General features: G+C 37.5%; 1 protein-coding gene across 1 annotated transcript in view; it reads right to left on the bottom strand.

The window, feature by feature from the left end:
• The window catches only part of CD226 (CD226 molecule), a gene marked incomplete at its 3' end in the record, with an annotated part of 69412 nt that overhangs the window by 16340 nt on the left and 40940 nt on the right, over positions 1 to 12132 (bottom strand). The gene's annotated exons all lie outside the window — the stretch shown is intronic.

Below are 12132 nucleotides of genomic sequence, written 5' to 3'. Positions count from 1 at the left end.
ATGTTATACCAACATCGTATTGTTTAATTTCACAAAATGAATTGATGAAACCCCTGCTGGGAAAGTTTTTAGGGGTTTTTCATCAAAAGCAAAGAAGAAAAGAAGCCCTCATAGGTAATGATTAATATAGCCAGTCTCCACAGAAAGGAGAGTTAAAATCTCCTCTTGGTCTTCCTAGACCCCTATGTCTGCAGTCTAGATTTTACATGTATAAATGTAAATGGCTGAGATGTAGCTAGTGCAGTCTTTATCCCACACCACACTCCGCCCCATCTCTCCTGGTGACAGGGCCATAACTCTGAATACCAACTCTTGTCCTTTGCTCTGATGATAAGAAGTAATATGGTTAATATCCATTTTCAACTGCCTGTGTCTCGTCGCTCTCCTGTTCCTATACACATATTTTCTGTCTGTGTACGATTTTTCTTTCTTTTAATAGAACCAATCCGTGCCTCAGTTCCACCTGTTTTTAAATTCCTTTCTGTGGTGACAGCAAGGACCCTCACTATCTGACTTGAGGTCCACTTCCTTTTGGAGACCTGTCCCATGCTGGTGACAGGGCCATCACTGAGCCCCAAGTCTTGTTCTTTATTGTAAATGGTGTTGAGAAGCTACAGTTTCAATTACCTGTGTCTCACTGTACCTTGGAATTATATATTTACTTTTGGTCTCTTCACTCACAACAAAGCCATTAGCTTTCTCTTTTTTTTCTCAATATGTCTGCAATCTAGCATTTCACTGCCATCTTTCTAAGTTTCTACTGTGAATTGCTATAACAGGATGCCATCTTCCCACGTGTAAACAATCCTGATCACCTGGACAGTGAGCTGTTTTCCTAGTCAAGGTGAGAGTGTCCAGGTGAAGGATGGCTACTATGCTCTTCCAAACAAAGAACAGGCTGTTTCATTGGCTTTATGAATTTGTTACCTAATTCCCGATTCCTGACTGTTCAAAGCATGTTCAGAGAAGTGAACACTAGAAATCAAAGTAAACAGGACTAGATGCAACTATGCTTGCTCTCAAGATTCAGTGGTACATGTTTGTAAGAATCACATGTTTAACTAAATACCACACTGATGCAGAGAGATCTGGGGGCAAGGCCTGAAAATCTGCCTGTTAGCAAGTGAACATTCCTAAGCTGATATTCCATAGAACTGGCTTTGAGAAACACTGCTCCTCTCTACAACTCACCTCTCAGGGGAGTGCTGGCAACTGACCAGGCCTCCTACTCTTTTATCCTCTCCCCCCTTTCTTAGGGTACTACATCCAGAAAACTCATGGTCAGGCTCTGTCTCTTTGACTCTGAAATGCATGTAAATATCTTTTACAAACCAATGAGCTTCTTGTCGTCTTTATGATGGTGAAGTATTTTTCTGATGACCTATGACCGTCCTTTTGAAATGGAATCATCAAGGGAGGCCATGTCTTCATCTCCCAGTCTCTGTGAGAGGTAAGGAGCCTGACCTCCATAGTTACCTTCATAAAGACCCACCTTCTCTAGCCCCACTCCGCTGGCCTAGGTTATCACCCAGAAAAGTCATTACAATAGGTCAATCTACTGATGAGACTAGAGGCCTCACAGATTGACTACATCAACTCTGAACATTAATACATGAACTTTTCAGGAGACATTCTATATAACCATAACAAAACTTCTGCTTTTTTTCTTGCCTTTGGAGATGGAGTTTAAGACCTCTGAATCCCTAAGAATGAAAGAACCAGTAGGGCTCAGATTGCCACTAGTAGGAATCACAAAATGACCACCTGTCATAAAGATGTGGGGTGATTGCTTTCCCCTTGGATAAAGCCATTTAGCTCACACAGTTGATCACTCCAATTATCAGGGGGATCTGGGATGAACTGTGTGTGATTGTGACAGATGGAGCTATTAAGGTGTGTGTGTGTGTGTGTGTGTGTGTGTGTGTGTGTGTGTGTCTTAATGCAGACTGAACCCAGGGCCATCCTGCCAATGAGCTACCTTCCTTTTTATTGTTTATTTTGCAACAGGATCTCTCTAACTTACCACACACTGGCCTCAAGCCTGCAATCTTCTTGTCTTTGTCTCCCAAGTACTAGGATTACAAGCATACACAACCACACTCTACTGTCAAATTATTTTTACTAAAAATTAGTTATCATTTACCCTTAGAGTTTTTTTGTAATGGATTGTTTCTGTTCCTTTTGAAAAGGTTGAGATTTCTTTCTGCCTTTGCCATCTCTCTGTAGATTGCCTGTGATGTGTTATCACTTTCTGATTTAATATTTATTGAATAATAAAATTGTTTTCTTTCTCTTTCAGCTTTTTTTTTTTTTTTTTTGGTGGTATTGGGGTTCTTGGAAGCCCTTTTACCTCCAGGCTACACTCCCAGACCTATTTTTTTAATATATTTTTGAAACAGGCTCTCTTAAGCCAGCGCAGCTGGCTTCAAACCAGCTCGATCCTCCTGTCTCCGCCTCCCAAGCACAAGGATTACAAGCATGCGCCACCACGCCCGGCCCTCTTTCAGCTTTGTAGAGCAGTTTTCTGGAAAGGTAGAAGATTTTGTTTCTAATTATAGTTTCTCACCACAATGTTAGTATTTCTGTTGTTTAACCAGGTATAACTCACCCTACAATGTTACCATAATGATTATCCTCAAGGAGACATTAGGAAAATTTTCAAATCCTCTACTAAAATCAAGATAAAGAACCTGATATCTGTAGGTTTCAATAAGACACGTGCTAGGAACACTGTTTAAATACTTATGGATTTAGCTATACAATATAAAAGTTAATCAAATATGAGAAAAAATATGTTAAATGAGATAACAATCTTGTTTTGGTCAGCATTCTCACTGCTACAACTCAGACAACTGGCCACACAACTTAGAGGATGGAAGGTTTATTTGTTCATAGTTTTTTTGTTTCAAATCATGTCAGAGTTATATTTGTCGAGCTCAGTGCTTAGCAATGGGAAGCAGAGAGAAGGAGGGCAAGGTTCTCACATCATGGAGGACAGAAGCAAGAGAGAGCAAGCAAGAGAGGGGATCCATAGACAAAAACCCAGTCCCTGAGGCCACATTCCCAAGGGCCCACCTTCTCTAGCCCCACTCCACTGGCTTAGGTTACCACCCAGGAAAGTCATTGCAATGGGTCAGTCTACTGATGAGACTAGAGGCCTCATGGATTGACTACATCAACTCTGAACATTAATACATGAACTTTTCAGGAGACATTCTATATAACCATAACAAAACTGCTTTTTTTCTTGCCTTTGGAGATGGAGTTTAAGACCTCTGAATCCCTAAGAAAGAAGGAACCAGTAGTGCTCAGATTGCCACTAATTCCAACTCTGATTCTAATAGGTCATTAAGGTCTACCATACAAGAACAGAAGAGACAAGGATTTGAAGAGAAGGTAAAGTAAGAGCTTACAACAGAAAGATGTGTGTATATGGGAACTTTTAGGAGATTCCTGGGCAGTTGCTCAAGGGAAGAGGCTTTTCTGTATGAGAAGGGTCTAGTGAGGAACCAGGTGAAGGCCCTGGGTGTGCTGGTGCTTCACAATGCCAAAAGTCTTGAGAGAGTTGAGCCTTCACTGGCTCTCTATCAAGAACTGTGACTCTTTGCCTAGATGCTACTGCTGAACTTCCTTGTCTGTCTCTTATTCTTCTACAGCAGAATACTAGAAGCTGGGTAATTTATAATAAACAGAAATGTGACTCATGATTCTGGAAGTCCAAGACCAGTGTTCTATGGTCTAGTGAGAGACTCTTGCTGCATCATTCCATGGTGATGGTGAAGATCCCACAGTGACAGAGACAAGATTATGAGAGGAGGAAAAGGGCAGACTCACCATTCTATCAGAAACCCTCTCCCATGATGACACACCCAATGAAAATGACAATCTACTAATGAAGACAGAACTTTCCTGACTTCATCGCCTCTCAGAGGTCCTGCCTTTCAACACTGTTGCTTTGGAATTAGGTTTCCAACAAATTAACTTTGTGGGGCTTGTTTAAACCACAGAATCATTTAACCTGTTTTTGGTTTGAACCAGATGTCATCAGAAGCCATACTCTTCTCTCTGGACCCTCACACCTCCTCCCTGACTTTCAAAATCCCTCAGAAGTTGGTGTGAAGAGCCTGCCTTGCATGACTTAACCTCATGGCATACATGAGCCCTGAAGAAAGTATGCAAGCAGGTAGGGAAGAACTCCCCACAGAGATCCTGAGTATGATGGAGAGGACCAGAAAGAGCTGAGGCATGAAGACCTAGGTGTACTCCTCTGCCTACACTTGTTCTCTATATTGGTTCTGTTTAAAACCTACTGTGTGCACAAACATCCTAAGAGAAATGAAGCAGGGTTCTATGACTCTGCAGGCACCAGCTTCTGTTGTGATATGATTGATGATAACATCAGTGATACTTTTATATGATGTGATATGATTGATGATAACACTAGTGATACTTTTGAGCAGACACAGTGCTGTGGGCAAGAACAGAAACTCTGCAGCCAGTCTGCCTAGTCTAGGACCCAGCTTCTCTACTCCTTAACTATGCAGCCTTGTATTTGCTGTTTATACCCCCTTTGCCTCTTTGTACTCATCTGTAAAAGGTAGACAGGATATTGTTATTGCTATAACAAGTAAATGAGTAAATATACATAAATACTCAGGATAGTTTCCAGTAAGCATAGAAGCATGATGCACATGTTTATCCAATAGTGGCCCAGACAAAGCCTTGTGATGTTTCATTCTTATAATAGATACTTATAACTATTAGGAGAGGAGTCCTTAGAAAACTCAAAATTAAAATATGGCTTCGCTAGTCAGTTTTCTGTCACTATAACAAATACCTGAGATAATTAACTTATAATTCTGGCTCACAGTTTTGGAGGTTCCAGTCCATGATCAAGTGGCCCCATTGTTTTGGGGCCTATGGGAGAGATAGCACATTCTAGAAAGAAATGAATAATGAAACAAACAACTCATCTTATGTTTAGAGAGTAAAAGAGGGAAAAAAGGGAAGGGGACCTAAGGATTCATCCCGAATAGTCGAGAAACCTCCACTGGGCTGACGTCATAGAGGTGTCACCACCTCCAAATACCTCCAACTTAGAATCAAGCCTTTAATATGTAGGCCTTTGAAAGACATCCAGGATATAAGTTGTAGCAATGCCATTAATAAGCAACTACATAGGTGATATCTTTTAAATATATATGCTATAGAAGTCATACAAATCTCTTCATAATAACAAGTTTTGGGTTACGTATATTTAATTTCAGTCAATTGTATGAAAAAATCTCTAGTTATTCTAAAAATATACCAAAATCAATAAGAAATAAGATCTCTGATACTAATTCCAAAATTTCTGTTTGATACTCTAGAGTTCAATTACCATCTTATCTTTTGTTTGTTTTTTTTAAAAGGCAGTGATTTTAAAAGAAGTCACATGATTTGATTTCAAAAATAACCTTTCTTCAGTGGATCAAGAAGACAAAATATTAGTCAATATAAAGTCAAGAAGACAAAACATTAGTCAATATAGAAGCAAAATGAAATCTTTTGATAAAAGTATTTGATATTCATCATTATGCATGTTTTAAGCATATGTGTAAAATATCCCACACAATTACTTAACTTTATTGGCTGTTTACCATAGACTATGTTGAATAATAAATTTGTCACTCCTCTGAACATATGTTCACAGATATATTAACTTATATACACTCACATAAATTAAGAGTTTAGAATCTATCCTAGTTCCTCAAATAAGATATGGAAAAATGAAGGTACATCAACATTAGAACTCTTGAGTCTATATTTCTCTACACTCTCAAACCTACTTCCTATGTAGCCCAGATTGACCATCACGTGCACATAGGGTCTTCGGATTCTTTGATTTGGAGCTGCAGAAAATACCCCATCCTTTGCAGATGTGGTCTTATTTAAACATTTACTCTTTTTGCCCATGCCAATCATCATGATGATAAGATAATTTTCTTCTTATTCACTATTAATGTTGCTAAAGCCATTTTTTACTTTTAACAAACCTAACCAAGGACATTAACATTTCAACTTTATACTTGTGAAAGGAACTTCCTCTTGTGAGTTAATGTTTTATTACGGCTAAAATGGGATGAGCACAACTTTCCAGTCCTAACTAAAAGAAAAACTTAGTGAACTGAATTTACTCTGGAAATAAACTTTAGAGTGATAAATGAAAACTGGAAAATATTTGTTTATAAACTGTACAAGAGGAACACATTCCTTTAGTGAGTAAATTCCTTTAAGAGTTATTGAATCATCTCAGTTTAAATACTAACTTTAAGATATTAAAGTGTGCCAGACCTGGCAGTACATTCTGGGAATAGTACCTGGGAGGCTGAGACAGGAGGATCAGAGATTCAAGAACAATCATAGAAATTTAGCCACACCCTCAGGAACTTAGAAAAATCCTGCTTCAAAATAATAATAATAATAATAATAATAATAATAATAATAATAATAATAAAGGGCTGGGGACATAGCAAAGAGGTAGAAGGTTCTTGGGTTCAATCCTTAGTACCAAAAGGAGAGGGACAAACTGAGCCTTGAGTATATAGCTCCAAGAATGGCAGAGTCATGCTTACTCTCCAAATCCTGACCGTTTACATAGTCTGGTTTTCTACAAGCCCACTAAGTTGCCTTTGTGTAGTTAAGAGTCCCATCAGTATGTCAGAAATACTATAGATGAAGTTAAAAGTCTTTGATTAATTGAATTGGAATACTTAAAACTAGAATTTCTGCTAAGACTGAAGCCATTAATCTTATATGAAGAATGAATTTCTAAAAATGTGAAGTAATTTTCTACTTGCCTTTAGAGAAAACGCCACACACTCATCCATGCTCAGCTTCTAATAAGGCTCCGTGGGACAGCCACGGGCTGTTCACAGTTCCCAGGAGCTTTGAGAATGAAAATTCCATGCATGACAAAAAAGTAGGAAATGGCTATTTTGTAGTTGTAATCATTACGATGGTCTCTTGAATATACATGGCCAGGCATGGATTTTAGCAGGAAAGAAAATCAGTGCATTTGCCTAAATTTGAGGCCCCAGCTGTTCCAAAGGGGAGGAAATTTCATTGAAAACAGTTTGAAATTCCATCTGAGGACAAAGACCCATGTATAGGATAGCAATTCCCAGGCTCAACTGCTTGTTAATTCTACCTCTTTGCATTTTTTTAATGGTGTTTAACTACAGCTTCCTTTAAATTTTTTAATCCTTCCTTTGTAATCCTGAGATTACAATATATGTTCAGAGCTACTTATCAGAACAATTTAATGTGTGGCCTATCAGTTTTCTCTTCTCTGTTAACTTGTCACTCTTATTGAATTAAGTACATCACTTGTCTCCACACATGTGATATTAAAGTATGCCAGACATGTGACATATAGAAAGCATGATCTCAGATAAATATTCTATGATTTTTGCATTAAAAGTGAATAAATCAATATGCAAACTTGATGTGGAACCCACAAAACAAATTAACTGGCCAGTGCAATGTTTTTTAAATGCTATATCTTGTTAAAAAAAAAAAACTTTGATTTTGGGCAGAGGGAACTGAAAGATGCAATGACATAATAGGCCATGATTGAGGAATCAACTCACTTGTGATGTTGGAAACAGTATGTTACATCTGGATACCCAGCCATCATCCAGAATGCTAAAAACAAAACTAAATCGGGCTGTAAATTGTGGCTGACGTGTTTCGGAGGAGGCTATTCTAGCTTGTGAGCAGTGCCCCTAACACTCTGAGAATCTGCTCATGTGGTTCTATCCTATAAACTAACCGTCAGGAGTGTTTTATTTTCCATGTAGATAAAGATAATAAAAGTCTAAGGCTTACTTTATATCATGGAAATGCACATATCCATCAGCCCGGGGCATATCAGCTCACACCATCCCCAGCTACAGTCTCTATCTCTATACTAAATTCACAAGAATAGGAAAGAAGTTTCTGAATTAAGAAAATCCTAAAAATAAAAAATAAAAATGTGTCTATCACCTGAAACTGTTCTAGAATCCAACTCAGCTAAAAGCAAACTGGTTGGATTTTAGCAGAAATTAAAGGCCAGAGAAATAAATGAAATTTATTTCTCCTTCAGTTTTTTCATTGTTCAACTTAAGAGCTCAGAGTCTCAAAGTCAGTAATCTTCACCAAACCATCAATAAGCAAGATTTATCTTCCATAGCCCACTATTCCCAGATGTCACCCCTCTATCAACCCACAGAATTAGAGACTTTACAGAAATACATGGGAGAGGGGCATTCCCCTGTCGATGACATCACAGCTTCTTAATGAATACGTCTATACTCTTAATTTATAAACTAGTCTGAGAGATCAGCACTTGTATGCCATTATGTGGAAGAATCCAAGTTAATAAAAAGGAAGTTTAAAGAGAAAATGGACCTTTCTGAAAAGTATACACATAAACAAAAGTCCACAAACATTGCAATTGTTCTTCTGAAAGCTTAATTTCTTTGATTAGTAATCATTAAACCTCAAATGTTAAATATTGACCAAAAAAGTCTTACAGTGTTCTATGTAGAAGCTAAAAGATAAAATGGACATGGTCCCTATTAGAGTAAACAGATATTTATATATAATTAGCCAGGAACATTTCTTGAGCATATGCTAGAAAGAAAGGATACTCTCACAACTTTAAACAGAGATACTGTCATCTCTAACCTCAAGATGATGTATGGTTCAAAGACTGGGAAGGAGTTCAGGCGTACGTGGACAAAACTTGAAGAGAGTGAGATGAATGGTAAAGCAGGAGTGGGACAGTGCGAGTGACCAGGTGTGGAGCAGCAAGGGCAAGCTGAGATGCACAGGAGCCTGGCATGCCCCTCCCCTTGTCTCAGCCATAGGGTCGATCTGGGGGGCATCACCAATCCCAAGACAAGATGTCTTTACAGATGAACTCTACCAAATATTCAGGGTAGAATTAATGCCAATCCTTAATCATTTCAAAAAAGTAGAAAAGGGAACACTTCCAAACTACTTTCATGAGTACAGCTTCACCCTGAGACCAAAACCAGAAAATACAACAAGAAAAGAAAATAACAGCCAGTATCACCAATGAACATAGACGAAAACAACCCTCGACAAAAGATTGGTAAACTGACTTCAGCCACACATTGAATAGTTCATAAGCCAAGGTCAACTGGGCTTTATGCTGAGGTGATGGAAGGACTGGTCAACACAAGCAAATCAATCACCATATTATACCATATCACCAAAAATGATACAAAAATCACACAATCGTTTTGATATAAGTAGAAAAGGCATTTGGAAAAATTTAATATCATTTCATTTTTAAGAAAAAAGTCTCAACAAGTAGGGATAAAGGAAGAAATTAATATAATAAAGGCTTTTTTTTTTACAAAGCCCACAGCTAACATCAAAATCCACAGTAAAAAAATGAAAAACTTTTCTCTAAAATAAGATAATAGTGCCCATTCTCATTGAATATAGCCCTAGAAGTCCTAACCACAGCAACAAGACATCGGAAAAGACTTCCAAATAGGAAAAGAAGAAAAAGTATCTGCAGATGATGAGATCACATCTGTATAAACCCTAATGAACAAACGCACACACACACAAACACGCACACACACAAACACACACACACACACACACACACACACACACACACACACAGGCTAGAATTAATGAATTCAGTAAAGTTGCAGGATACAAAATCAATATAAAATCATTCATGTTTCTGTACCCAGAAAATATTGCAAGAAGAAAAGAAGAAGCAGGAACACTGTAATCCCAATACTTCGGAGGCTGACAAGAGGATTACAGGCTCAAGGCCAGCCATAAGCAATTTAGCAAGACCCTGTTTCAAAATTAAAAATAAAAAGGTATCACTCCAAGGTGGAATGCCCTTGGGTTCAATCTCTAATATCTGGGAAATATAATCCTATGCATAATAGCAACAAAAAGAATAAAACACTTAGAAATAAACTTAACCAAAGAAGGGGAAACTTGTACCCTGAAACTTAGAAACAATCTACGTACTCTTCCTTGAATACTATTTTTCTGTCTTCAAGAACTAGCAGTAGCCTTCTTTAACTATTCCACAACTCCAGAATTTCACCAAACCATCATGTCATTAAACTTAGCTCATTTTATATGAATCCATAACTCAGACTCCCTGGAACAATTTTGTCATTTGACTGCAATCACTCACACACCTCTCCCCGTTCTCTGTGTGTATCTTGCATTCCTCTCCACACTGTTTAATCCTCTTTCCTCGGCTCTAATCATCAATATCTCATTGGAAACTTGGTGCCTTGGCCAAGTGGCCCTGTGGTGGAAGAAGGTTGCCGAAAGAAGTGGAAAACTACGCTACCCTCTTCCGAGAAAAAGTGTATTCAAAACTCATCTCCTGGAACTGTCTGCCAGAGCTGATTTCAGTTATTTTATCCTCATTTGTTTTATAATTCATAAGCTCATTTTAAACCCTAGTTGTCTGCACGGCATTTAATTAGTATGAAAAAGACTTCACAGTATCTTTGGTGGCACCTAAAAAACTTCTCTCATGGTGAATGAAAATTTGGAGGATACTGAAAGCCCAAAATAATTTTGATCACTGTCAACAGACACATACTTTTTCCTCTTTTCTGCCTCGATGGTCGTTTCCAATTCAAAAAGGTCAATTTGGAACTATTCCCTAGCACTGTACAGGTCTTGGGTGCAGACGTGAAGAGATATGCATTTCATTTTATTCAGAAAAGAAAGTCAACAGCAAGTCAACTCATGCTTCTGACTTTCTCACTTTCTTCCTCTGTAAAGATATTAAGGCCTGGATCTATAATGCATTGGTTGGCAATTAGACAGTTATTGGTTGGAATCATACAAAATCTCCTGGGTGACCTTTAACTAAATGATTCTTGTCTGCAAATGAATGCAGACAGGCTAAAGTCAAGGGAGAAGCCCATGTGTGCATATAAGGCAGAGAGTCTTAAAACTCTCTTTTAGATCCAATAGCATGTCCTATAAAAGAGGTTGATGGGAACTAACAAAAGGATGTATAACAGTTTATAAAAATTGTGTCACAATCACCTTTCCTTGACAGTTGAAATAAATTAAATCTGCTCCACATCTTATACCTGTCTCTCTGCTTTAATCTCTACATTGATTTTCAACCAAACAGCCCCAGGACTTGAAATAATCAAATTGCACCAGAGAAAACACAAATGATCTATCTTGCTTTCAGTCTCATTTTTTAGATCCAATCTTTACTTATAATAATTGGAAAAATGAATTAAGCCAAAACATACAGTCAATAGCTGCCATCTTCTGTCAATTATAATTTTTTACTAATGGCTATACAGTTAAGCATTATGCTTTCAGTGTGTCAACTGAATGTCAAAAAGCCAGTTTGTAGCTGTTCAAACCTCATGGATACTAACAAATCCTTACCATTACACTGTCTTCTTCATTCCTGTGGCAGATTTTTTACATTGCTCATAAGTTAGAAACAAAGAATTTGTTTTATGTATAACCTATTTATATTTGCACAAATAAAGGACATGTTTATTAATTAGCAAAAGTTAAATATACCTCCAAAAAAGTCTCTTACCCTCATTTGCTTTATGATAGAAAATATTTACAAATGCCTGATATGATGGCACATACCTGTAATCCCAGTACTTGGTAGGCTGAGACAAGGGGATCACAAGTTCAAGGCCAATTTAGTAAGACCCCAGCCACTTAGTGAAACCCAAAATAAAATAAAATAGGGCTGGGGATGTGGTTCAGATGTAGAATGTCCCTGAATTCAATCCCCAGTACCATAAAAAAATTATTATTTTTTATTCAGCATGTAATCGACAAGACTTATTTCTCTATGTTTTAAAATGATTATGACATTTTTTTCTGAATAGAACATTTTTTGCCTGAGTCTCTAAGAAAAAGTTAGTGTTTGTTTTTACTTTCTTTTTTCTAGCCAGATCAAGAACTAATTCTATAATGAAAGATTTTTAGGTTAAAAAAATGTTTTCTGTCTATGTCTGTAGAAATGATGTCAACATTTAAAATGTATAGTTAAATCTGTGCTGGGTAGATTAATAAGATAAAGAAAAAAGTCCTAAA

This window comes from Muscardinus avellanarius, assembly GCF_963383645.1.
Source record: "Muscardinus avellanarius genome assembly, chromosome: 17".
Lineage (NCBI taxonomy): Eukaryota > Metazoa > Chordata > Mammalia > Rodentia > Gliridae > Muscardinus > Muscardinus avellanarius.
This window is presented reverse-complemented; position numbering and strand designations above follow the sequence as displayed.